Here is a 27,978-nt window from a genome sequence, read left to right as displayed (position 1 = left end):
CTTAACTACTGCTATGGACAATACAGTGTGTACCTGTGGGCAGTGGGACATACCTGTGAAATGTGTAGCTCAGCATTAAATGTCAAAGATCTGATCCATGTTATCTGTGTTCTGTACAGTAGTGTGGCCAATGGCTGTTGGGGGGATTAGCGCTGACATTATATAAACATGGGTGTGACAGAACAACACATGCATGATAGTCATATTAAATTGTAGCTTAGCATTGGCAACTGCTGTAGCAGTCTAGTATGCTTATCTAGCATTTGTAGCCATATATACCCACCCCTAATGTTAGTGTGTGTTCATATGTGATACCTGTTTGTGTTGCAGCAAGGCCCAACAGTTCAGCTGTGAGGTGCAGGGACTTACAACAGTGTGGACCTTGTGTGTGTATGCCACACACATACGGATAAATATATATGTGTCATATATATTCACATCTGTATATGTGCATAGAGCAGGGAACATATTGCAACTGTTTGTGAAGGGTGGAGATATATATATGTTAGTGAAGGTTAGTATGCGCATATTTGTATGTAGGTTTTAGTGTGTGACAAACATACAATGCTGGTATATCACATGTGGTGCTTAAACACTGTGGGTGGTTTGTTCAGTTTACAATGTTGAAGCCAGTGAGGCCTGCTAAAGCTACCTGGGCTGTGAACACCTTCAATGCATTTATCCAAAGACTGTGCAATTTTATTACATTGCTGTACACCTCAAATCCTTTGTATAATTGATATTCTCACTATGAAAGGTGAAATGTATATGTGCCTATATATATATATGTATATGTACATCAGTGGATGTGTGTATATGTATATATATATATATATATATATATATATATATATGTAGAGAGAGAGAGATAGAGAGAGAGTTATATATACCCATACACATCTACATCTACTTGTTGCAATAGATTCTCTGTACTGTTAACTGACTGTGATGGTCAATGTGTTTGTGAATACATCAAAGATATGTATCTGTAGGATAACTTAGTGGGAAACTGTTTATGTCATGGTATTATGGGTCTTTGATTTGATCCTAGCAAAAGCTGTGTATTCTGTTGCTAGGCAGAAAAAGTGCTGTTGCATACAGTGTGATTAAGTCCCTTGATTTTAACTAGGATGTGTCATTGGAGGCTAAAGCACTACATCTATGATTATTGATTGGTACTGATGTTGAATCCAAATCCTGTGTGTACTGTAGTACTACATGAAGCTCTGGGGCTGTACAGCAAAGTATGGTGTATGTCCACATTGCTTGCATCCACTGGTTTGTGTGGTCCCTGTATTCATCACAGATTACATTTCTCAAGATTAAGGCTGTGTAAGTACTGACACACAGTACTGTATAGTACACACTGAAAACTTATCTGGGTTGTCATACCTTTGTGTCCTGTAATTATCTCTGATGTGTGTGTGGGTATGTCTGTAACATGTCCTTTGACATATGTGTGGTAAAACATATAACTGCGTATCTAGCAACATTCATAGTGTACTACAGCAGTATGCAACCTATATTCCCAATTGTGCACATATTTTGGACACGGATTTGCCATTAACAAGTTGTGTGGTATAATAGTAATACATTTACTGGACCTTACACTCATTGTGATGGATGATATATTTCTTTACACATCAGCCTCGTGTATATCTGCTGTGGCTAGGTGGTGCATCATGTTGCATACAGTGTACCAGGTACTCTTGTATAGTCTTATACAGCGATTTTATTTTGTTGCTGTGCAGAACATGGTTCATTAGATTGAGAGTGAGCCAGGCACTTCCAAGCAGTTGTGGGGTGAGCAGTGATAAGTGGCAGTTAAAGTCTTTCACTCTCGGTTAGCTAATAGGTTGCTATATATGGCAGTTCAGTTATATTTGTACTGTATAATGTTAAATGTGCCATATGACTTGCTCAGACATATTTTCATATTTATGTCTTCCAGGGATCATGGCACATTGCAGGAACCCCAATTACAGTAGTGCTGAAGATGACATAATTACTACCAGTATGATTTAGCACTACAGTCTCATGTTCTCATGAAACAGCCAGGACCATCAGGAGCGTACTGCAATGTGGCAAGATGTTGTCTGCAGGGTAAATGAAGTAGGCCTGCATAACCGGACATATGAGCAGGTACACCACCACTGCAGTGATCTTCTCAAACATGTCCGTCAGCATGCTGCTGATGTGCGGAGACAACAGCTTGCAACAGGAGGTGGTGTTAATATCCACCTCCCTTCACCAGAGTGGAGGAGCTGCTCCTGAGCCTGGTGACACCTGCCCAACAACAACAGCAGTGGACATACACCATGATGGAGGTTGGAGCCACCCAGCAAGCACACATGGAGCATGCAGGTAACATGGCATATCTGTAGACTACTGTTATCTGTATTGGTAGATCATGCATATGTGAGATGTGGAGTGTGTTGTTAAAAGATGTGGAGCCTGTTGTTGTGCAATACTGATCATTTGGAACATAATCTGTAGCCCTGTGAATGTAAACTGTTGTTGTACTGTAAGATTGCAAACACAAAGTAGCAATGCCACAGTTGTGGCCACTAACAAACTGTCTCATCTCTATGTAGGTCCATCTGGGGTGACGTCAAGGCAGCGGACAGATGCTGGTGAGAGTGTTCAACATTTATTATTGTAAATAAAAAGTGCATGTCATAGTTAAGGTGTAGGCCATGTACACATGTAACACACCTACCCATAATGCATGCTGTGCATGTTTGGTGTAAGACCACGCACATCTCACTAATGTGATTAGCTGCCTCAGACACATGCAATACCCAGACCATCTCAAACAAATGTGGCTAGACTGTAGTGACCATTGGATAGGCACAGTTGATACTTAACATGCACTTAACATACACATCTATGGCATACACAGAGCATTTTAACATGCTACACATAAAGGATTCCCAAACCCTCTGTAAAGACACACTCCAGTATCCAAAACCTCATCCACACATTACACATAATATACCTGATGGGTAGAGGCCTATCACAGGGCATTTAAACACTCTGCAACACACTACACATGCATGTCAGGGAATGCACCTTATTGGCCTCCTTACAAACACATGAAACAACTCGTTGTGAAATGGTGAATGTAGCCAAGGAAGTACAGTCCCAGTACAGCATGAGTAGTGCTGATTTGGGAAACATTTGTAGCCTTAAGTGACCACATGATGCTTCATGATGATGGCCTATGGTACTATACCCCATCCAGTTATTGTAGCCACAGTACTACACATAGCTTTCATTGCTATACACCTTAATGTTGCATGTGTGCACACATATGCACCTCTAAACAATATGGATGCCAATCACCATTTGCACAACTGACACATATATGTCTTGTGATGCTATTGAGTGGCTAGGTCATATGACACACATTGGGTATGTGTAGTGTTTAAATATGCAGTTGTGTTTTAGTATGCCATGTCATGGATGACACTGACATGTCCACAATATGATCTACACTCGTCATACGTACAGTACATTGGGTATGTGGCCGAATGGTATTCCATCAATTATCCATGCACCACCGATGATGTTGTGTGAATACTCATCATGCATCTGCTAAAAATGTGCCTACAATTATTTGCTAAAAACACAGAGGCTGTAATCAGCATTGGATACCTACCTGACACACAGATATACATCCAGCCATGGTATGTACACCTGTTTGTTATGGTGCACAGTACATTACAGAGTTTTGAATACCTGCACAGCAATGTTGTGTCCATGTATGCATTGTGTTCCAGGGTGAGGCCCATCACCTAATAACAAAACACATGCATCAAAGCCATGTATACTGTTAGTGACAAGGACTGTCTGCACTTGCACTGCATGCTGTTGAGCAACACATGTCCTGCATGCTGACATGTGTGATATAACTGTTTTGCTTGTGATACTGTACCCCACCATCACCTGCTATTGTGTATGTTCTGAGATTGCTGGTGTTGTGTGTCTGCTTTAGGAAGGAGTGTATTTTTGTGTGTGTGTGCATGTGTGCATGTGTGCATGAGTGCATGTGCTTATGTGCACATATGTGCATGTGGTCTGACATCATGTTCAGGTCTTAAAGTGTGATTCCTATTTTCCTCTCACAGGTGCCGAGGTGGGGCTGGTTCAGTACAGCAGTGAACCTGATGTCACTGAGACAGACAGTGATCATGAGAATAGGTGTGTTGAGGCACAGGCAGGTTTGTCAGGGTCTGTTGTTGGGCCACCAATTGACAGTACACAAGTCTCCACCCCATCCATGCACACAGTCATACTGCCTGTACATCCATCATCACCATTGCCCTTAGCTGAGGGACAGTGTACGGTTGGCACTGGCCAGGACAGTGTGGTATCTATGGCACATGTATCAGGACACAGCAGCCATAGCCAAATGTCTGGAATGGTATCACATAGGCAGATGCCCAGGGGTTCTCGTCAGAGCACTGCTGGTCATCATGCCCCTGGCAGACATGCCACACCTCTTTCTATCACATGCATGTTTCAGGCTGTCATGGAGGCACAGACATGAATGGAGCGGTACACCAGACAGGCACTAAGGGCACAGAGGGCTCATAACACCTCTGTAAATGACAGTATCCGTGACCTAGCAGGTACCATATGTAATTACACTGAGGTCATTGATAGACGCTGGGGTGAGACATTGGATGTCCTCCACAATGTCATGTCCATGTGTCAGGACAGTGCGGGATGGTTGAGATGTCGATGGGGACATATGCCAGCAACATCAGCAGCTGGAGGTCGCCATGGACGTTCAGCAAGTCGCAGCCACTCCCGTAGTGCCAGTACCAGCCCCAGCAATGTTGGGGGTGCTGTCCATAGACCGTCCTAGAAGACCATGTGCACGTGGCTCTGGCCAGTCCCAGCAGGGACCTGGATCCAGTGGACATATGTCAACCTCTTCAGATAGTACCCAGTCTGCATTAGTACCTGATACTGTCTGTAGCACCCCTGCCAGGCACAGGTTCCATATCCATGGCCAGACACTGTGATCTGTAAAGTCTGCCAGGTACAGTCTGTAGCTGCCTTACAAATCCCCGTATATGGCAGCCACATGGTGGAACTGTGTACATGCAGACACACACACATAAACCAGAAACCTAGTGCAAACACATACACACCCACATTACATCAACATTGTCTCATAACAGTACTCATGGCCCTCACACACACACTCACACACACATGTCGAGTGTATGGCTCAGTGTAGGCGTCTGGCAAACCAACATTACACCTTGTGCATATGATGAAACCTGTGCCACCTCCTGTCATCTGTAACATTGATGCAGGAACAGGCTAACATGGTGCTGATGCACAGGGTGACTTTAATAAAGTATAGCAATGGTTGCATGTGTAACATGTTGTCAGCAGTAAAGTGTAATGATATCCTTGAAGGTGTAGCTGAGCATGCATGATGCATTAAAGCTGTAATTAGCAATGTTGTATTGTTTCCACCAGTGTTTATTCCAATTGTGCTTTGTTTGCCCCTGTGCCCCTTGGCTGATATGTGTAGTTGTGTCAGCATGTGTTATACAGTGGACAGTAAGTGTGGGGTGTGTGCAGCACAGGTCTGCAGGTATACATTTGTGAACATGGTGGAGGTGCACTGTCTGCATGTACGTGCATATTGGACACATGAGCAGGGTGACATGTCCTGTATTGGCCAGTGTTAGCACTCCATACTTTCTATTGTTGACCAGTATGCATTGTATTATACACATTCTGGAACTTGAGTACACATATGTGTGTGTATGACATGGGTTGACACTGTGCTGTGGGTGATGCTGTTGTTGCTATCTATCATTGGTTTGCATTACGAAGGTTAACACTGACCCAGCTGCATAATCCTTTATTAATGCACACTGTTCACCTACAGGGTTGCATGGACCGTGCTATCACAAACAAGAAATTCTCACTTATACAGTAAAAGTGCATTAGTCTCATGGACCCCTGCCATAAATTAAATATATAATAGAAGGTGTGAAGTTGTACCAAAAAAGAGTTACATACCAAGAAGGGATAACCTCTCTGGTCAGTATCATTGGGAAAATACAATCCCTCAATAAACATACAAGGCAAGCTTCAAAATACAAAATGGCAAGGATTCCAAAGACAACACTAAAGCTTTCTTCAGTGTTGTTCATAATCTACAGGGGAAATCTCAGATCGGGTCACAGTTAATGTAAATGATCACAAAGTACACTTATCTGACTGACATTACCAGTTCCTTGTCAGACAGTTTGAATGCGGATTTCACCACCCTGTCATTACACAAGGGCCACATTTCCAGACCTGAAGAATGTAAAACCTGATGATTCACAGGCACTCTAGTTAAAACATCTCTTTTACAAAGTACACACCACAGTGGCGATGGTACTGGACAGTGTCCCTGGCTGTGTCATACACAAGCTGACATATGAAGTCACCACTCACCTAAATGCTCTGTCCAGATGCAGCCTATGTACAGGTTACATACTTGTGGAATGACACATGGTAATGGTGTTCACAATCCACAAGGTTTGAGCTACAACATCTTCTTCTTCTTCTCCTTTCGGATGCTCCCATTAGGGGTCACCACAGTACATCATTTCTTCTTGCCCTCTGCATCTTGCACTATCACACCATCCACCTGCATGTCCTCTCTCACCACAGCCATAAACCTCATCTTAGCCATTCCTCTTTTCCTGTCACCTGGTGGCTTCATCCTTAGCATCTATTTCACAATATACTCTGCATCCCTCCTAAGCACATGTACAAACCAACTTAATCCTGCCTATCTGGCATGGTCTACTAACCTTCAAACCTGGCCTGACCCTCTAATATACTTATTCTTAAACCCGTCCACCCTCGTCACACCCAGTGCAAATGTTAACATAAATTGATTAAGGGTAGAACTACAACAGGTCCTGGAAACTCTCGCCCTATAAGCCAGACCAATGTTATCTGGAAGGCTACGGAGCACAGCATTATGGAACTCATTAACAGAGACATTATGAACCTGCAAACACTGCACCATACCCACTTAGGTTCTCTAAAGGCCAGATCATGGCTCCTACACCTAGTAGACTTCAAGCTAATCAACAAGGCTATAGGTGAGGGAGGGGAGGTCAACACAGCCAAGCTATAGCTCACCAGCAATTCATACCCATCCCACATACTGGTATTATACATAACCTCAACAGACTGACCATAAACGATTGTTAGATGATGGCTTGATAACTGATGCACAGATGTAGGACACACAGTAATATTTGCAGCCTCCATGCACTATTCTATGCCAGTAACAAGTGGTATTCACCTGCACTCAGTCTTGGGACCACTCCTGTTTGGCATATAGCTTTCTTAGGTACAAGCAAACACAGTAGGGATATGTCTGCCCACGTTTGATGACAATGCATACTGTGGGCTATACTTTATTCTCTAGATGACACACACATCCTTCAAAAGGGTATCATACAGACAGATACCTGGTGTCAAACTCATGCTGTAAAGCTATAAGCCAAATAAAGCATAGTTATCCACTTTTAGAAAACAAAGTATCCCCAGAGTACCACATAGGTAGTAGCCCCCAAAATGTGGAACAGGTACTAATATATACATAGAGCCATGTGTTAAGTCATCTCTCCTTTCATAATCACATTACCAAAGGGTTTTGGAAATCCCTCTGTGGAGCACATAAGCAATAAAGAGTTTGCATGCAGATCCACAGAGGTTGTTGCACATCTATAATGATTAGTCATCTTTGCCAGACTTTGTTTGCTTTGGAACAGGTTTCAAATATACCTCAAGCATAAACCCTCACTCACACTCTTCAATAGAAACCGTGATGAGTGGATGTGAAACGGAAGACGTAGCTCAGGGATCACTGCAGTGGCTAAGCTTGTCACAAGCATACAGAAGTGACCTAAGGACTGGAAAGTGCCAGCACGCTCTGGCAAAGATAACAGATGCATTCATGGAGAAAGTAGAGTACCCACCTATGAAATACTTGAGGTCACATGTATGTATATGGATTTGCCCCACAGCTACCTTACATGTGTAATGCACATACAGTTGTCATTGTGATATGTCATACACTAGAAAAATCAAAACCCACTCCACATTGGCCAGTGGTGTCACACACGCAGTCAGCAAGTGCGAGAGTCAAACTCTTTCCTAACTACATTATGATACAACAGCAATATGCATTTACACAATGAGCTATACACATTACTGGCATTTGACCTTTCCACACGTATATTTGTGGGATGGTGACATCATCGGACTTGACAAACATGAGTATACCACTTGTAAGGTGTTTGAGTAGTCTCCAAAAAGGTTGCTCTTCCCCAGGAAGATACACACACTCACAGTTGGCAAGTGCAGGATTTAACCCCCTACCCGACTACATTATGATACTACAGCAGTACGCATTTACATGACACACTACACACATTACTGGGATTTTACCTTTCCACAGGCATATTTGTAGGATGGTGACATCGTCGGACTTGACAAAGATGGGTATACCACTTGTAAGGTGTTTCAGTAGTCTCCAAAAAGGTTGCTCCTCCCCAGGAAGACACACACAATCACAGTTGGCAAGTGCAGGATTCAAACCCCTACCTAACTACATTATGATATTACAGCAGTACACATTTACACAACGCGCTGTACACATTACTGGGATTTCACCTTTCCACGGGTATATTTGTAGGATGGTGACATCATCGGACTTGGCAAAGATGAGTATACCACTTGTAAGGTGTTTGAGTAGTCTCCAAAAAGGTTGCTCTTCCCCAGGAAGATACACACACTCACAGTTGGCAAGTGCAGGATTTAACCCCCTACCCGACTACATCATGATACTACAGCAGTACGCATTTACATGACACACTACACACATTACTGGGATTTTACCTTTCCACAGGTATATTTGTAGGATGGTGACATCATCGGACTTGACAAAGATGGGTATACCACTTGTAAGGTGTTTCAGTAGTCTCCAAAAAGGTTGCTCCTCCCCAGGAAGACACACACAATCACAGTTGGCAAGTGCAGGATTCAAACCCCTACCTAACTACATTATGATATTACAGCAGTACACATTTACACAACACGCTGTACACATTACTGGGATTTCACCTTTCCACAGGTATATTTGTAGGATGGTGACATCATCGGACTTGGCAAAGATGAGTATACCACTTGTAAGGTGTTTGAGTAGTCTCCAAAAAGGTTGCTCCTCCCCAGGGAGACACACACACACACACACACACACACACACACACACACACACACACACACACACACACACACACACACACACACACACACACACACACACACACACACACACACACACACACACACACACACACTGTTGGCAAGTGTGGTGTTCTTAATCCAAAGTAAGTACGGCATTACACTTCAGCAAGCAATATGGAGTTACAGGATGCAATACAGACATTACTTGCTGACAGTTTGCACAAAGGTTTTTTTCACATTTGCTAACCTCAGCAGGCTTATCATACTAGGTGCATTTTGAGTATATTGTATGCATTGGCCATGACCATATCATATATGGGTTGATGCACCACATGCTGGCACACACAGGGTCAAACCTTGAGTAGCATCTTACCTTTACCTACATGATACTGCAGTATAACAGAAAGATGATAAACTTCAACAATTGGCTGAGCTTCTGGTGTCATTCAAAGGGGATCCAGTCTCTGTCTGCCTGTGATGACATGATAGACAAGCCTTGTTGCTTTGCTACAGATGGTTTGCACCTGTCGCCCCTATGCTTCTGAATACTGGCCAAGGCTGTTGCTATCCCCATATTACCTTTTTTAGGCAAGGCTCAAAGGTTCTTAGGTTCATAGGTAGGTACTAGGCTATTGGCCCTGGGGCTTATACAAGCCCAGCCAAAAAGGTACCCTGGCTTTTGCCACCCAAGAAATTTATTTTCCTGTGCCACTGTTGAGCAGAGACACAGAAGTGATCCCCAGGGTGAATTTCCTATTTCCCATCCAATCATCAAGGTTTTTCTTGAAGAGTTCTAATGAGGAGCTTTGTTTGATATAGATAGGTAGTTTATTCTGGAGTATGTGAAGTCTGTGGGGCAGGAATCTATCCCTCCGGCATGTTCTGTTTATTGTGGTGACAAGGTTTAGGTCCCTAGAGCGTGTAGGTTCATAGGTTCATAGGTAGGTACTAGGCTATCTGCCCAAGGGCATTTATAAGTCTAGCCAGAATGTGTTGGCTTTCGCCTCCCTTTTAAATTAGTTTCCTGGGTCTCTGTCTAGCAGGGCCACTGAAGTGATCCCAGAGGTAAATTTACAATTTCCCATCCACTCTTCAAGATTCCTCTTGAAGAGAGTCTGCAAGGGGCTCTGCCTAGCATCAACTGGGATTCTGTTCCAGAGCGAGGGAAGTCTCTGGGACAGGAATCTATCCCTCCAGCACATCCTGTTTATTGCTTTGCTGAGGTTTAATTCACTGGAGCATGTGTTTCTAAGAGATTTGTTTTTCTTGAGATGGAGCATGTCCATTAATTTCTGGTTGGACATAGCCTTATACGGCAGGCATAGATCACCTCTGAGCAGGCAGTAAGCAACCGAGTAGAGCTGGAGTTTCTTTAGTTGAGCTGCATAGGGCATCTCTTTGAGGCCCATGATCCTCTTGGTGAGGTACTTCTGTGGTCTTACAGCTGTTGCATGTGCCAATTAAGGTACATACCAAATGGGGCATTGTACTCTATTATGGGCCTAATGAGTGATGAGCAGAGGGGCACAATGACCTCTCTTGATCTAGAGGTGAAACCTGTTATGATTAGGTGGGCTACATAGAAGGAATATCTAACCACTTTGCCAATGTGATTATCAAAAGAGAGGTTGCTATCTACCTGGGTCCCCAGGCCCCTAATTAAATTTTCTGTACCTAGTGGATTGCCACCTATGTGGCAATTTGTGGGCACTTTGTTTTTTCCAAAGGGGATGACTATGCATTTTTTGGCATTCAGCTTGAGGCCATGGTTTTGACACCAGGTATCTGTCTCTGTAAGACCCTTCTGGAGGATGTCTGTGTCAGCCAGAGATTTGATTATGGCCCCCAGTTTGCAGTCATCTGCGAACTTGGTCAGCCATAGTCCTCCCATGCTTGCCTGTACCCTAGAGAAGTATATACTGAACAGGAGGGATCCCAGGAACGAGACCTGTGGGATGCCACTTGTGACTGGTTTAGAGTTGGACATGGCACCCACAACTCTGACCATATGTGTTCTATCCACGAGCCAGTTGGCTACCCATCTCATGACATAGGGGTTAATGTTCAAGCTGGTAAGCTTGTCTATGATGCCAGAATGGGGAATGGTGTCAAAGGCCTTAGTGAGGTCCAGGTAGACTGTGTGGACTACCTTCCCTTCATCTATGGCCTTGGTAACTGTTTCAAAGAAGTCAACTAGATTTAGGAGGCAGGATCTGTCTTTAACAAAGCTGAATTGGGTAGGGTCCAGTGTCTGGAGATTCCCAATGTCTCTGTTTATGAGTTCCATGATAATTCGCTCCATAGCTTTGTAGACCAGGCTGGTCAGGCTTATAGGGCGATAGTTTCCAGGTTCTGTTGTGGCATCACCTTTGTGGAGCGGGATGACTGTTGCTGTACGCCATTCTTTGGGTACATAGCCTGTGGTAAGGCTGAGTCTGAACAGTGAATTTAGGTGAGGGTTTAGTCCCTTTTGGAGCTCGTGTAAGACGCAGCCTGGGACACCATCCGGTCCCATTGATGCTGTGTTCTTAGCTTTGGAGAGGGCTGTTTTTACCTGCATGTCCATGATGTCTGGGGCTCTGCATTCTTCTTGGGTGGACACAGGCCCTTTTGGGGGTGAGGGGGGGTGAAGTTTGCACTAAACTTGTCTGCCAGGATGTTGGCAATGTCAGTTGGTTCAGTGTATTTTTTGCCATTTTGCAGTAGCTCAAAGCATATCTGAGAGTTGCCACCTAAATGTTTGATATAGCTAAAGAAGTCTTTGTGGTTATCTTTAGATTCCTTGACAATTTTTCTTTAGAAACTGGCCTTGGATGATTTTTTGAGCGATCGTAGTTTCTTGCTAATAATGATCAGTGATGCCTTTCCTTTTTGGAATTTTGCTCTATCATGTAGTAGTTTCCTCCTTCTGTTGTATAGCTTATTTATAGTGAAGGACCACCAGACTGGTTTCCTCTTTTTGGAGAAGTGAGTCTTGGTTTTACTCAGGATGGCTAGATCCATGCATCCCAGTAGATGCTCCGGTAATGCACTTGTAAAGGATTCTGCAGATTGGATAGCATTATCCTGTAGCAAGGGGGCTTTGAAACTTTCCACTTCAGTCTTGAGAAGTGTGGTTTGCTTTCGAAAAGTTTTTCACAGTGGTTTCCTTGACTGATGGTGGGGTCGGGATGTGGATCTCCAGTGTGATTACTTTATGATCTGATCTTACCAGCGAGGGGTTCACTTCTGGTGTGGAACACTGATCCCCCATGTTGGTGATGATCAGGTCCAGTATGTTGTCACCTGTAGTGGGTGTGGTGACCAGCTGTTCCACGGCATTTGAGTTTATAAACTCGAGGAAGCATTGGGCAAAGGAGTTTGTACTTGAGTAATGCTCCCAGTCAATGTTTGGGTAGTTGAAGTCTTCTAATATCATGGTGTTTGGTAGGACCTTTATATTTTCCAGTGTTCTCAGGAATGCTGAGTGAGGGTCCTCAGACAAGGTAGCTGATCTGTAGCAGGCTATGATCTGATAAGCAGCTCTGTCCACTGTTAGTTGCACTTGGATGGTCTCCAAGGCCTCATGCTGTGCCACTAACCTGGAGTTGTGGGTATCCATTATGAAAATGGATACACCCCCTCCTTTTGTATTTCAGACTGGGTTTTTGGGCTGAAGCTCAGAGAGATTGGTATCTCTTTAAGTGGAGCATGTCCAGCAGCTCTGTGTTTGACATAGCTTTGCATGTTAGGCAGAGATCACTTCTGAGTAGGTGATATGCGACAGCTGGAATGTTTGAGACGGTCTGTGTAGGGCATGTATTTGAGGCCGCTAATTCTCTTTGTGACATATTTCTGTGGGCTTTCCAGTTGTTGTAGATGTCTTGTGAGGTACATACCAAAAGGGATATTGTACTCTATAATGGATCTAATGAGTGATGAGCAGAGGGGAACAATGACCTATTTTTTTCTGCATGAGAAGCCTTTTGTGATGAGGTGTGCCACATAGAAGGATTTTCCGACTACTGTGGCGATGCGATTATCAAAGGAGAGTCTACTGACCACCTTTGTCCCAAGGTCTCTTATCACACTTTCAGTGTTAAGTATATTACCGCCTATGCTGTAGTTCATGGGTACAGAGTTTTTACCAAAGTGGATGACAACGCACTTTTTGGCATTGAGCTTGAGGCTACGGCTTTGACACCAGGCATCTGTCTCAGTGAGGCCCTTTTGTAGGATATTCACATCGTTAGTAGTTTTGATTATGGCTCCTAGTTTGCAGTCATCTGGGAACTTCATTAGCCAAAGACCTTCTGTGTTAGCCTGTACTTCAGGGAAGTAGATACCAAACAGGACAGGACATAGGACTGAACCCTGTGGTACTCTACTTGTCACTGGTCTGAAGTTGGACTTGGAGTCTGCTACTTTCACAGTGTGGGTTCTGTCAGTGAGCCAGTTGGCAACCCATCTTGTGACATAGGGATTTATACCTAGTTTAGTGAGTTTATCTATAATTCCAAAGTGGGGGATGGTGTCAAAAGCCTTGGCAAGATCTAGATAGGCTGTGTGAACCACCTTACCCTTGTCTACGGCTTTGGTGACTGCTTTGAAGAAGTCTACCAGGATTAGGAGACATAATCTGCCTTTTACAAACCCGAAATGGTTGTGGTCCAGAGTATGGAGATTACCAGTGTCTTTGTTTATATGCTCCATGATGATACATTCCATGGCCTTGCAGACCAGGCTCATCAGGCTAATGGGGTGCTAGTTCCCGGGGTCCATGGTGGCTCCCCCCTTATTTAGTGGGATAACCATCACTGTGCACCATTCAGCAGGCACAAAGCCTAAGGTGAGGCTATGATTGAACATGGTACTTAGATGTGGTGCCAATTCATTCTGTAGTTTGTGTAGAATGCAGCCTGGGGTGTTATCTGGTCCCATGTATGCTGTGTCCCTGGCTTTGGAGAGTGGTTTTTACCTGTGCAGCCGTGATTACAGCAACTTTGCATTCTTCCGGTATAGAGATGGGCTCTTTTATGGGTGAGAGGGGGGTAAAGTTAGCACTGATCCTATCTGCCAGGATGTTGCCAATATCAGTTGGGTCTGTATATTTAGTACCATTGTGCTGTAATTCAGAGCAGATCTGAGTGTTGCCATTGTGATTCTTGACATAGCTATAGAATGCTTTGTGGTTGCCTTTAAAATCAATAGAGATTTTGTTTTTGTAACTAGCTTTGGAGGATTTTATGAGGGATCTCAGCTTCTTACTGAGGCTGATCAGGGAGCTCCTTCACTCATGGTTTTTACCCTCTTTTGCAAAAGTTTCTTCCTTCTGTTGTGCAGTTTGTTTATGGCAGGGGGCCACCAGATCTGGCTTCCTTTTCTTGGAGGATAGTGTCTTGGTTCTGTTTGGGATAGCACGACCCATGCACTCATGTAAGTGCTTATAAAGTGCAATTGTGTAGGATTCAGTAGTCGTAACTGTATTGTCTATCTCCATGGGTGTCCTGAAGTTCACCACTTCTGTCTTAAAAATCATGAAGTTGACTTTGGAGAATTTTTAACATGGTTTCCTTAATGGGAGGGTGGGGGCAGAATGTGGATATGTGGGGTAATTAGCTTATGGTCAGATCGGACCAATGAGGTGTTGACTTCAGGTGTGGAACATCAGTCACTCAGAACAAACCAAACCCTGTAACCAACACAAATAACCACAAAGTGAGCTAAATGCTACTCATTGCCAGAAGTCTCAGCCTCCAGATGCACACACTCGGGGCACTTCTCAGTATGGAGAATATTGATATATGTGCAGTAACAGAAACCTAGTTCAAGGCTCCAGGGAGCACACCAGCACTACCAGGATACTACTCATTCCATACTTTCCAGCATCAGAACCTGGATCATAGCACATAGGGTGGGGATGTATCCATATTCATCAAGGATACCTACACTTCTCTCTACATGCTTTCTACAGGATATGTACCCATAGAATGTTGCACAGCAATGTTCTTCCCACTCCACAGGGGTGGGGCCACAAAAGACCCTTGGCATTCATGCTCTATCAACCTGATGAGTCTGATCTGCAAGGCAATGGAGCCAATCATAATGGAAGTCAACAATAAAGACATTGGGAACCTTCACACAGTTGAACACACCCAGTTTGGCTTTGTCAAATGCAGATCACACCTCCTGAACTGGGTGGATTTCTTTGAGACAGTTACCCAGGTTACAGATGATCGAAATGAGCTCCACACAGCCTACCTATACCTCGCTAAGGCCTTTGACACCATTCCCCAGTCAGGTATCATAGATGAACTCACCAACCTGGGCATGAATCCATACATCACAAGATGGATTGCAAACTGGCTCACAGATAGATCCAACAAATTAAGAGTTGCTGGCTACATGTCAGACTCTACACCAGTAACAAATGGTGTCCCCCAGGGTTCAGTCCTGGGGTCCCTCCTGTTTGGTATACACTTCTCAAAAGTACATGCCAACACAGGACGGTTGTGGTTGACTAAGTTTGCTGGGAACTGTAAAGTGTTTGTCGTAATAGATTCCCCAGATGACACACATATTCTCCAGAAGGGACTCTTTGAGACAGATGTGTGGTGTCAGAATCATGGCCTCAAGCTCAATGTGGAAGAATGCAAAGTAATCCCCTTTGGTGAAAACAAAGTACCCACAAACTACCACATAGGTGTTACCCCCTTAAAACTAACAAGGTAATAAGGGATCTGGGGACACAAGTAGATAGTCATCTTTCCTTTGACAACCATGTTGCCAAAGTGATTGGGAAATCCTATGTGGCCCACCTAATCAACAAAGGGTTTGCATCAGGATCAAAAGATGTAGTGGTGGCCCTCTACTCTTAAGTCATCAGACCCATCATTGAGTACAATGCACCATTTTGGATGTACTCAACTAAGCATATCCAGCAGATGTAGAGACCACAGAGGTACCTCACCAAGAGGATTACTGGCCTCAAACAGTTGTGTTATGCAACACACCTGGTTAAACTAAATCTGTTCTCCGTTGTGTACCACCTACTCAGAGGCACACTCCGCCTAACATACAGAGCCATGTCCAACACATAACTGTTGAACATGCTTCATCTACGGATAACAAAATTGAGTCGCATTACACACTCCAGGGATATGAATCTCATCACAACAATGAATACAACATGCTGGTGGGATAGAGTACCATCACAGACGCTTGCCTTACTGTGGAACAGAGTCCCAATGTACATCAGACAGAGCCCCTCGCTGACACTCTTCAATAGGAACGTTGATGAGTGGATGGGAAACAGACAATTCACACCAGCCATCAAATCAGCAGCCCCACTAGAAAGGGGCTTAGGGTACTAACTATTAGAACTAGGGCTTGGGAGACTACCCAATGAGGTGGTGAAAGCTGCACAACTTGCCTAGGCTAATATATGCCTTCGTGAAGATAGTCTACTACATACCTATGAACCTATGTGACAGGTACATGTCTACAGATAGTAGATGTGTACTTCATTGTACAGTCATGTTGTACAGCAGGCACATGGACCACATACACTGTAATGCTTACAGATATTGGTGGCTGTTATGTACAGTAGGTGAGATGTGCACCTCGTGCCTTTTGTGTCATTGGGATGTGTGCTGGGTGGGACAGTCCTGGATGGCTCCCTGTCATGGTTACACTCTTACACACATCTCTGCCCATCCATCTTTGGCTTATTATACTGTGTTCCCCCTACATATATATATAGGTACATAGGTAGGTAATAGGCTATCTGCCTGAAGGCATATATTAGTATGGCCAGAGTGTGCAGCTATCACCACACATGGGGTTAGTTCCCTAGGCCTCTGTGTAGTAGAGCTGATGAAGTGATCCATGGTGTGACAGTTCAGTTTCATATACACTCATCAAGGCTCATCTGGAAGCGTGTCAGTTTGGGACTCAGCTTAATGTAGGTTTGGAGCCTGTTTCAAAGCAAGGGAAGTCTGTGAGTTAGTAATATATCCCTCCAACATGTTCTATTTATTGTTGTGATGATGATATCCCTAGAGCATGTGGCACAGTGAACTTGGGTTTACTTCAGATAGCGCATGTACATCAGTTCTGCATTGGACATGGATGTGTCTGTTGGGCAGAGATCGCCTGAGTAGACAGTATGCAACAGAGTACAGATTGAATTAAATTCAGTCTTGTTGCATGGGGCAACTGTTTGAGGCCAGTAATCCTCTTGTTGAAGTACTTCAGTGGTCCTTTCAGCTGCTGAAGGTGCCTAGTCAGATTCATTGCAAGTGTGCCGTGACACTCTCTGATGGGTCTGATGACTGATGAGTAGAGGGAACCTCCTTTGACCTACATGCAAAGACCTTGGCAATTTGTGTGAGCACATAGCATGATTTTCTAACCACTTTTTGAATGTGTTTCTGGAAGTAGAGATGACTATCCACATGTGTCCATAGATCCCTTATTATTACCTCCATATTTAGGGTGTTGGCATCTATGTGATATTCGTATGACTGTAGCTCGAGGCCATAATTTTGACACCACATCTGTCTGACTGAGTCCCTTTTTAAGGATGTCTCTGTTGTCCCAAACATCGTTTATGACAACCTTTTTGCAGTCATCCACAAACTTTGCTAAACATAGCCCTCGTGTGTTTGACTGTATTTCTGAAAAGTACACACCAGACAGGAGGGGTCCCAGTACTGAGCCATGGGGGACAGCAGTTGTTACCAGCTTGAACAGGAGACCACAATTCTTACCTTATGGGATCTATCTGTGCCCCAGTTGGCAATCCATCAGATGACATACGTGTTTATGCAAAGGTTGTTGATTTTGTGGATACGACATGTGTGTAGGATGTTGGAAAAGGGCATTTCAAGATCTGTGTAGGTCGTGTGGAGCTCATCTCATTGATGTATGTCATAGGTAACTGCCTTGGAAACTGTCTAGCAGGTTTAGGAACTATGATCTGCCCCTGACCAAACCAAAATGAGTAGGGCTGGGTGTTTGTAGGCTCCCAATAGCTCTGTTTATGAGTTCCATAATGATGGACACCATGGCCTTGCAGATCAGGCTTATTAGGCTTATAAGACTGTAGTTCCCATGGTCTGTTATGCACCAACACTTGTGGAGTGTGCCAAACATTGCTGTAACCCATTCAACAGTTTCATATCCTGTACAGGGGTGAGTCTCAACAGACTGTTCTGGTGCAGGGTCTGTTTTTTTGGAGTTCACATATGACACAGCCAGGGAAACCATGTCATCCCATAGACGCCATGTTTTTTTAGGTTTGGATAGAGCTGTTTAACCATTGTATATGTTATTTCTGGGTTTTCACAATCTCCAAGTATGGTAATGGGCCCTTTTGTCAGTGAAAGGGGGGTAAATATGTATGAACCTGTCTGACAAGATGATGGCAATGTCAGTCATGTACATGTATTCATTTACACTTTGCACTGACTCAGAACATATATGAGTTTACATTGATATTTATGACATAGCAAAAGAAAGCTTCATGGTTCTCTATGGACTCCTTGGCAATATTTTTGCCAGAACATGGCTTGGATAATGTTAGGAGTGCTCACTGTTTCTTGGTGATACTGATCGGAGATTTATTGATCTTCTTTGCATTTTTACTTTCTTTGAACAACTTAAGTACTTGTAGTACATAGTTTGATTATGACAGGGGTCCAATATATTATATGGATCTGTTTTCATATCACTGTGCGCACAAAGCAGGATTGGTGAATAATGACAAGTGTCTGGAGTAAGAACTGCAACTGCCAGATATGTGTGGCCTACTGCTGTACTCAGACATGGCCTAAGTGTGTGAGCATGCCCAGTATGACCTTTCAGTATGTTGTTGACTGGCATTTCCTTTGTTTGTTTGTGTATGAGCATGCTCAGTATGACCTTTCAGTATGTTGCTGACTGAAATGTGCTAAATTTGTTTGTGTGTGAGCATGCCCACTATGTGCATATATACTATATGTGTGTGAAAAATCAAGTTGGTTTTTACTTCAGGGCTCACCTCTGTGTTGTACATCGACAGGAAGCATGCTGTGCCTGCAGGGCTTCCATGAGTCAATTTGCATAGACTTATCAACATTTCTACATACAGGGGGGACAGCTATTATTTGTACATTTCTACCCGGGGGCACACCTGATTGTTACTGTGGGTGTACATAGGATGAGGGGTACACCTGACACTTATACACATTTGCTAGGCCTGCACTGCTATGTCACACACTCCATTTCAGTCTGTACTGTTGCCTATCATACTGGCTTGAGGCATACCACTGTACTACAGACCTTAGCTTCCAATTAAATTCATATTAGTTTGTGACTTCATAGTCTACCCAACCCACATCACACTGCCTGGCCTGCTGTTATCTGTCTGCATAGGCCTGGGAGGAGGTTACTCATATGCCTCTTCAGAGGGCATGATACAGCATTTGTTTGTGTTTGCGTTTGTCTACAATTGTCCTGCTGGCTGTGACTGTTAGGTATGTGACCCCCACAACTGGTATGTGTGAGTGATTTAAGCTGTGTCTGTGCCAGTTAAATGCTGTTATGGCTTAGTGGTTCAATACTGTGACTATAGTGCACAGTATCCTGAGTTTGAGTCCTGTCACTGCTTTTTATTTTCCTGCCGGGAAGACCTGACTGGTTAAGGAACAGTAAAGCAGGTGTGAGCGTGTTTACCCACTTTGCTCGACTTTCCCTGACTTTGCCCAACATTGCCCAACGTTGCCCGACGTTGCGCTGGTTAGCGCAGTGCGCAGCTACACCCAATTGTATTTAAATATGCTCAATACTGGAAAAATTTGCTTAGCAGTGCTTTATATTGCTTAAAATAGGGACTCGTGCCTCAGATGGTGCTGCAGGGCTGCCTATGTTGGATGCACATATTACACTCTCTATACATGTTTGAAAACATGTAGTGTCAAGTTCGGCATCCCTTTTACTGTATGTGCGAGTCAGAGAGAGGTGTCATTTCCAAGGTTCCTACTGAGTCAGTGTATGTGCTATGCGTTGCCTCTTTGCCAAGGCCAGGGCATACTGGGTACACCTCCTTCTGCCTACTGGGGCAGGCTCAGGTTGTTCCTCCTCTGAATCACGCTGTGCCTGTGCAGGCCTTGGCAATGGTGGGGGGCTGTTTGGTCCTGCCCCATGTTGTTCCTGCTGCAGCTGTTTCCACTGGATCATATTGTGTAGCATGGCACATACCATGACAATTTGGGTACATGTAGTTGGTGAGTACTGCAAGGCTCCACCAGATGTGTCCAGGCACTGGAAACATGACTTGAGCATCCAAAACACATGCTCAATTATGCTTCTTGTTTGTGCGTGTGCCTCATTATGGAGTTCTTGTTCAGGTGTGTGTGCATTTCTGATAGGCGTCATCAGCCACAGCTCCAGTGCGTATCCAGCATCCCCTATTAGGTGACCATCAGGGATGTCCCCATTGGCAAATCTCTGGTACAGCTGTGTCAGATGCCAGATGTGGGAATCGTGATAACTTCCAGGGCAGCCAGCACACACATTCATTATTATGCCTTGGGCATCACACACGACCTGGCAGTTGATGGAGGGGAAGCCCTCGCGGTTGATGTAGACCCTACCCTGCTCACCGGGTGGTGCTTTGACATGTATGTGCGTGCAGTCTATTGCACCCACTACCTCAGGGTATTCTGCTATTTGGTGGAAAAGATGCATATTGCTGGCCAATGCCTCACGGGAATTGGGGAAATATACGTGCTCACTGACATGTGCTGACATGGCATCCAGGAACTGGTGCAGTTCCCTGGATGCTGATGCCTGTGAAATCCCCCATCATATCATCAGTTGGTCTCTGGAAGGTACCTGTAACTAGTATTCATAGGCCAACACATACCTTGGTATCCACTGGGATGGGTTCCCCTCTGTTGGTACTGTGTGTGAGGCGTGGCCGGCACAGCTCAATAATTTGCTGCAGGGGGTCTCTGTCCATCCTATTGCTCCAGCTCATGTAGCCCCTGGTAGGTTACCCTGGGACTGTACACTCTTCTCCGTCTCCTCACTGTGGGTTGCTCGGCAGCAGTCACAACATCACCACCCTCAGTACCTTGCACATGCTGGTGTATGATAGCAAGAGCAGCCGCTACATTTTGTCTGACTTTAAAGTTTTTAAGCTTTCCCTCTTTGTATACCGCAGTGTTGCAGCGTTCTTGGAAAAAAACAGGGAACAATGCTGTTTGCAGAGTTTAAAGTGCTGAGCTGGGCTGGGCTAGTCTGCTACCTGTGTAATTGGCGGATTCTGATATATTTCTCCTGGCAGCTCTGCTAGTTCTCCTTGGTTAACTTCCTACTACTTCTTTTCCTTCCTTTTCCCTTTCTGTTTCCGCCCAGTGCAGCGCAGCGCAAACTAGCGTACACGAGCGCACATGCGCGCACACGCTGTGTGCACGTAATTTCAGATATATTCACGGCATACACCTTTGGTTTCTGGTTTTCAAAAAGGACAACTGTAGACATGCCTCTTGCAATCCTGAGCAACTCAGGGCAAACACAAGACACCGTGCTCCAATAAGCTTACAGCCTTTCTGACACACCCCCTCATGATGTTACCTATATTCTACTCTACTACTTACTTACTCCTACACTTACACTCTTGGGACATGGCTCACATGCTGGGGAAAATTGGGATTCACTATCCTTATACTCATTTGCATAGGATTGCCTACTAATGCATGGTTACATCTCTCACACTGAGCTCCCCCCCCTTAGCAACCACTACTCAGTGGCCATGTCGTCTTCAGCCTGCCATTCACCTGCATGGCAGGATAAGCTTTTTAGTGAAAATGCCAATTTTTGGCTATTTTTAAATTATTTTCTGTTTTTTTAAAGCACCGCACGTTTGTGCGGTGCTGCGCTACGCTTAAACATCGGAGATCGGTGGAAAAAAAGTTATATTTTAATAATTTTAAACATTTTTAAATGCCAATGGCCTTATATTTGGCCATTGGCATGCTTCCTCAACTGTATGCATCCTTTATTTGGAGCTGTCATAGCTCCGTTTAGCTATTTGCAGAACGGTACTCTGTTATCAACGGAGTATATTTCTGCAGATAACACTACTCTTCCATGGACAGGTTAGTGTTTCATGGATTGCAAATTTACCTCATTTGCATAGCTTTCAGCAGCAAATGAGGTAATTTGCATACCATGACACTGTCCGAACAAGAGTAGCTTTAGAAGTTCTCGTGCACTCCCCTGCCGGCTTTTGCTGGATCGCTCAGCAGACATATTGCCTGTTTGACGTCTTACTCTACTCTACAACTCCGTGCAAGCTTTCGTAAATCCGGCCCCATATCTATAAAAATTTGGTGATAATTTTGGCAAGAATGTAATAATTCTTACTGAAGGGAAAGTGAAAAAGAGCTAGAGACATTAAAATATAGTATTACTGCATGTTCTGTTATCCTCTAGGAAGAATGTTTATCTTTTACATTTTTTAGGCAAATTAAATTTCTTAAGACTTTATTTGTTTTGTGACTGCTGAGTTTATTTTTTTGGTTATATAGAGTTCACATTTGAATTCCATACAAACAGGAGTATTATATTCTCTTGTTACTCCTGGTGATTTAGGTTTGATTAACCTTATAGCTTTCTAACATTCTTTACATTTATATAAAACTTGTTTCCAAGATAAAATATGAAGCCTTCAGTGTACTTGATCTGTTTTCTGCATTGCTGTATGCACTGTAAAAGGGAAACGTTTTTACTTAAAGGAGAATACAACATTTGTTTGCAAAAGGTATAGCAAGAAGATCTCTTTGCTGTCTTTACTTAACACAATGCAAAGTTTTTGTATTGAAATAATGGGAAACTATTTTGTAATACATGCATGGGAATAACTGCAACAGAGGATGCAGATGAAATAAACAGGACAGAAAGATTAGGTTTAGGCACATACTAGAATAGTAAGTTTTTTGAGGAGATTATCATTAGGTAAACTCCCAGTTAACTCATTCACTCTAATAGCGCTCAGGAAGTTTGCATTGTAACTTCCAATGGGTGGAGCCTAAGCCTTCTGACAGAATCAAATTATGTCCTCACATCTCAGACAAATGTTCATATCTCTGAAACCATAGGGATTATGAAAGATATATAAATGGCAAACTCTTCAGCACAAACTGTTTTTATAGTGGTAGCATTCTTTAGGTTCTTCGTCTTAAACAATTTTATAAGGCACATTAAACAAAGTAACAATTACATTTGTAATATTTTACAAACAACTTATAATATCTCAGCAATCACTCAAGTTACACATATACTGTCCAGCATTTTATTCATCTAGCTGAGAGCTTTTATATGAAGCTAAGGAGTTCTGTCTGTGTTACTTGGTTGTTGAGATATTTAGAAAAATGTGAAAGTTATACCTATATAAATTAATATAAAAACAACAGTTAATATATATTTACCTGTACTTGACAGAGGTAAAAAAATAATGCAAATGAGTTTGCTACTGTGCAAGCTTTAAGATGAAATCTTTTAAAACCTTGTACATAGCATGATTTTGGAATTATTGATGCAAATATAAACAAGCAATATTTGACACCTGAAAGCGTCAGTAGAAGTTAACTGCAGATGCACTTGGAGGCATCACTCAGATGTAATGAAAGGAAGATAAATTACAAATGTTCTAATGGAAGATTGTGCTCCTTTTATTCCTCAGAAGAAACATTATTAAATGCTGGTGTAGAATGACCAAGACTACAATTCATTTGGGGTGGATACTTATGAGTGTGGAGTATTAGCAACCTCTAACTACTTATATGTGATGTCATTGTGTATGATCATTACAAAAGTATACCAGTTACTGAAACAGATAAGGCTGACAAAATACTTTGCACATGTTTATGGTTCTTATGGAAAGAACAGTGTGCAGAAGTGCACAACAAAATATGAGATTTGACTTCTATGTTGAAAAGTATTTGTTTTTGGTTATGGGTTAAGGGGTGGTGAGGGGGGCTTATTTTTTATTTGATTGATGCTGTTGTGATATTGATGCTGTTTTATTGATAGTCTGTTTAAGTGGTTATTGTGGTTTACTGTATTGATTTATGGTTTGTGAGTAAAACCCCTGTACTCCTTTTGGTATGTGTCATTTTTTTTTTTTTTTATATCCATCGGAGCTACTGCTAACACATGCAGATGAGGCCTCAGTTTAATATCTTATCGGCAAGACAGCACACTCTTGGGTGCAACATCCTGCCCTATGCTGCATGGTAGTGTCAGTAATGGAAAAAATAATCAAACTGTGTGTTGTGGGAATACAACCTATAACCAATCACACCAAAGGTAAGTGTGGTGTTAAACTACTGAGACTGCTATTGCCAGAAGGCTTTTGAATGAAACTGGCATAACCCAACATACTGTTGTGCATAATTCAAACAAGATGCATTTCAAAATGTAACAGCCTTATTCCATCAGATACATTACCTGATGCACAGTATTTTTCTGTTTGCCTTTTATTTGATTTTCATTAGCACCTCATTTGCATTCTGCTCACAAAGTTTCTACAATATTTGAATTTGCCTACCCTTGTCTCTGCTTTTGAGTAGGTAATCCTGCTTGGATGTTGGCATAGTGATTTTCTGCTGGTCTTTGAACATGTACTTCATCCACTTTTTAAATTTTTAACAGTTTCTACATACAGACTATGTTATTCAGAGTAATAATTACAAGAAGTACTTTATTACTTATGAAATGGGGGAAACAACAACAACAAGCATGACTCTCAACTTCTTCTCTTACGAATTCTCTACAATGCCAAAGAGTACTTTCCCAGAAACTCAAAACTTTTACAAGGTGCAGGGTAAAAATATGTGCCAAAACAAGGGATATTCTTCCAAATCTTGTCAATGGGGGAGCATGTCAATAACTGGTACAGTTCTAAAATTAAGCATGGTCTTATATCGTTAGAAGATACTGTCAATTTGGAAATGCCATCCTGCTTAGTAAAGTACAGCATTTACTTTGTAACCCCCTTCTTTCCGTTACAGACTTTGCTCTGACTCCACTTTTGATTGTGATTTTTTTTCAGCATTCCAACTCTGATTTCCACTATGTATGTAATGTATTAAATATGGAATTTTGTTAGTCTGTATATAATGTAATCTATTTATTACATTTATACTGTCAATTCAACTCTGATTTTCACTTTGTATATTTTATATCTACCTATCTATCTATATCTATATATATATATATATATATATATATATATATATATATATATATATAGTATTTTGTCATTCCCTCTTTATATAATATCATGTATCTATTGTGTTTCTCACAGAATGAGACTGGAATATGTCCAATGGGATCAGTGCTTTATCCAGGTTAACACATTCAAAATAAAATACAATAAATAAATAAATAAAACAATGCAGTTTCACTGAAGACATCAATAGGGCAAATGAAAATCTAATCTGAGTATTTGAACAGAAAATGTGATCAAGGTATTTAAAATATGTGAGATATGGTAAAAAAGGCAAAAGTACCTAAACATCAATGTATTTATTGGCATTAAAAAGTTTAGGCATGCTTGTGTGACTGACAGGCACCTCAGACAAAACTACCCTCTACCACACATCTTGTTTTTGAAATGTTGCTAAACTGTCATATATATTGAATATTGAAAGTGCAGACGATCTAGAGGAATTCATACATTTCTTACATGAAACACAGGAGGGAAGAATAATATTAGCTGGGGACTTAAATTTACCAGAAACAGACTGGAATAATATTGATTCAACAACATTAGTAAAGAAATTATTCACAGAGTATATTCAGGAACAACAAATGCTTCAGGTTGTAAAAAAAAACTACCATGGGACGGAATATATAAGACATTGTTTGTTTTCCCAAAGAAATTACTATAACTTCAAGTCTAGTTTTACCACCATTGATGTGTAGTGATTACGGAATTATTAAGGTTAATTTCTTGCTAGATAATTCTGCCAAACTGAATTCTAAGCCAATGCACAGAATATTACAGATTATAGGGAAGCAAAATAGTTACTATATAAAACTAACCAGAGTGAGGTGTTCAGTGAAAATACTGCAGATGGAATATGGAAAGTTTTGAAAGAGAAATTGAGTGCAAAAAGTCAAAAAATTTTTTTACATCTGGATCTAGGCGCGCAACATCAGGGGAGTATATTTCCATAAGAACACGATATCTGATTAAGGTGAGAGACAAAAAATATAAGAAATGGATGAGTGGTCAAACTACAACTTTGAAAACTGAAATAAACAAGCTGGACAAACAGATTAAGCATAGTGTTAGACAAGATCAAGAATATTTTGAAGAAAATTTATATAAAGATATTGAGCATACTAGGAAACCTTTTTATAGTTGCATAAGATGTGGAAGGAGAAGGAGTAAAGATCCACAAATTGATAAACTGTGTGCAGATTCTAAAATTTATTCTCAGGCACAACAGAGTATAGATATATTTACAAAATCTTATGCAAAACAGTTTGGCTCCACAAAAGGGGTGCTAAGTTGTTCTAGTGACATCCAGGTAACCCCAGATTCTGGAATCAAATTAGATTATATTGAAAAAAAATGTGCAAACTGGATCCAAACAAAGCGCAGGGAGGAGACGGAATAAGTAACAATGACCTGAGAACACTTCAGCAAGAACTAACAGTACCATTATATTTATTATTCACTAAGCCATATAAATATGGGGAGACTCCTCAAGATCAGAGATATGCACTTATTAAACCTGTTTTTAAGGGAAAGGGAAGTAGGACAAACCAACCCAGAGTCATATAGACCCTTAAGTCTACTTTCATGTTGTGGAAAAATAATGGAGAAGGTAATACTGGATATGTTATTGTCAGAACTGGATAGGTTGGGACTTGAAACCATATATCAGCATGCATATGTTGAAAATAGATCTATTACTACCTGTAACATGATATTCTATAACAATATAATAACAACTATGAATGAAAAATTGTGCTGTGATGTGACTTATATAGATTTAATTTCAGTATTTGACAGGGTCATACACAAAACACTGATCAATAAATTAGTACAACTAGGTATTGATATACTGTTGATAAGATGGATAGCTGCATGGCTTACAAATAGGATATGGCAAGTATCACACACCAACTGGACAGGTGAAATCCTTGGTTACAGTCAAGGTGTCCTGCAGGGCTCTGTCCTAGGCCCATATTTGTTTAGATTGTATCTTTCAGACCTTACTTTTTCATCTGAGGTGTTCTACAGTCTTTATGCTGATGATCTGAAATTGGGTAAACTGATTACAAGTGTTACAAATAAGGCTTGTCTGAAAAATAATTTGACTAAATTGACCATTTGGGCACAGGAGAATAATATGTTGATAAATACATCAAAAACTAAGCATATGAGCTTTGGGAGTCATAAACTGAAAAGTGAATATTTAATACATCACACAGTGATTGAAACTGTAGACTCATTTAAGGACCTGGATATATAGGTAGATTCAGCTATGAGTTTTTCGAATCATATCAACCAATTGGCTAATGATAGTTGTAGAACTATAGGTTGTATAAAAAGATTTATAAAGTCTCGGAAATCAAACATAATGAAGTAATTGTTTATTAGTTACATTAGACCCAAACATGAGTATGGAATAACAATATGGAAAC

The sequence above is a fragment of the Protopterus annectens genome, chromosome 2.part2 (genome assembly GCF_019279795.1).
Source record: "Protopterus annectens isolate FY-2018-M chromosome 2.part2, PAN1.0, whole genome shotgun sequence".
NCBI classification, from domain to species: Eukaryota; Metazoa; Chordata; order Ceratodontiformes; family Protopteridae; genus Protopterus; species Protopterus annectens.
This window is presented reverse-complemented; position numbering follows the sequence as displayed.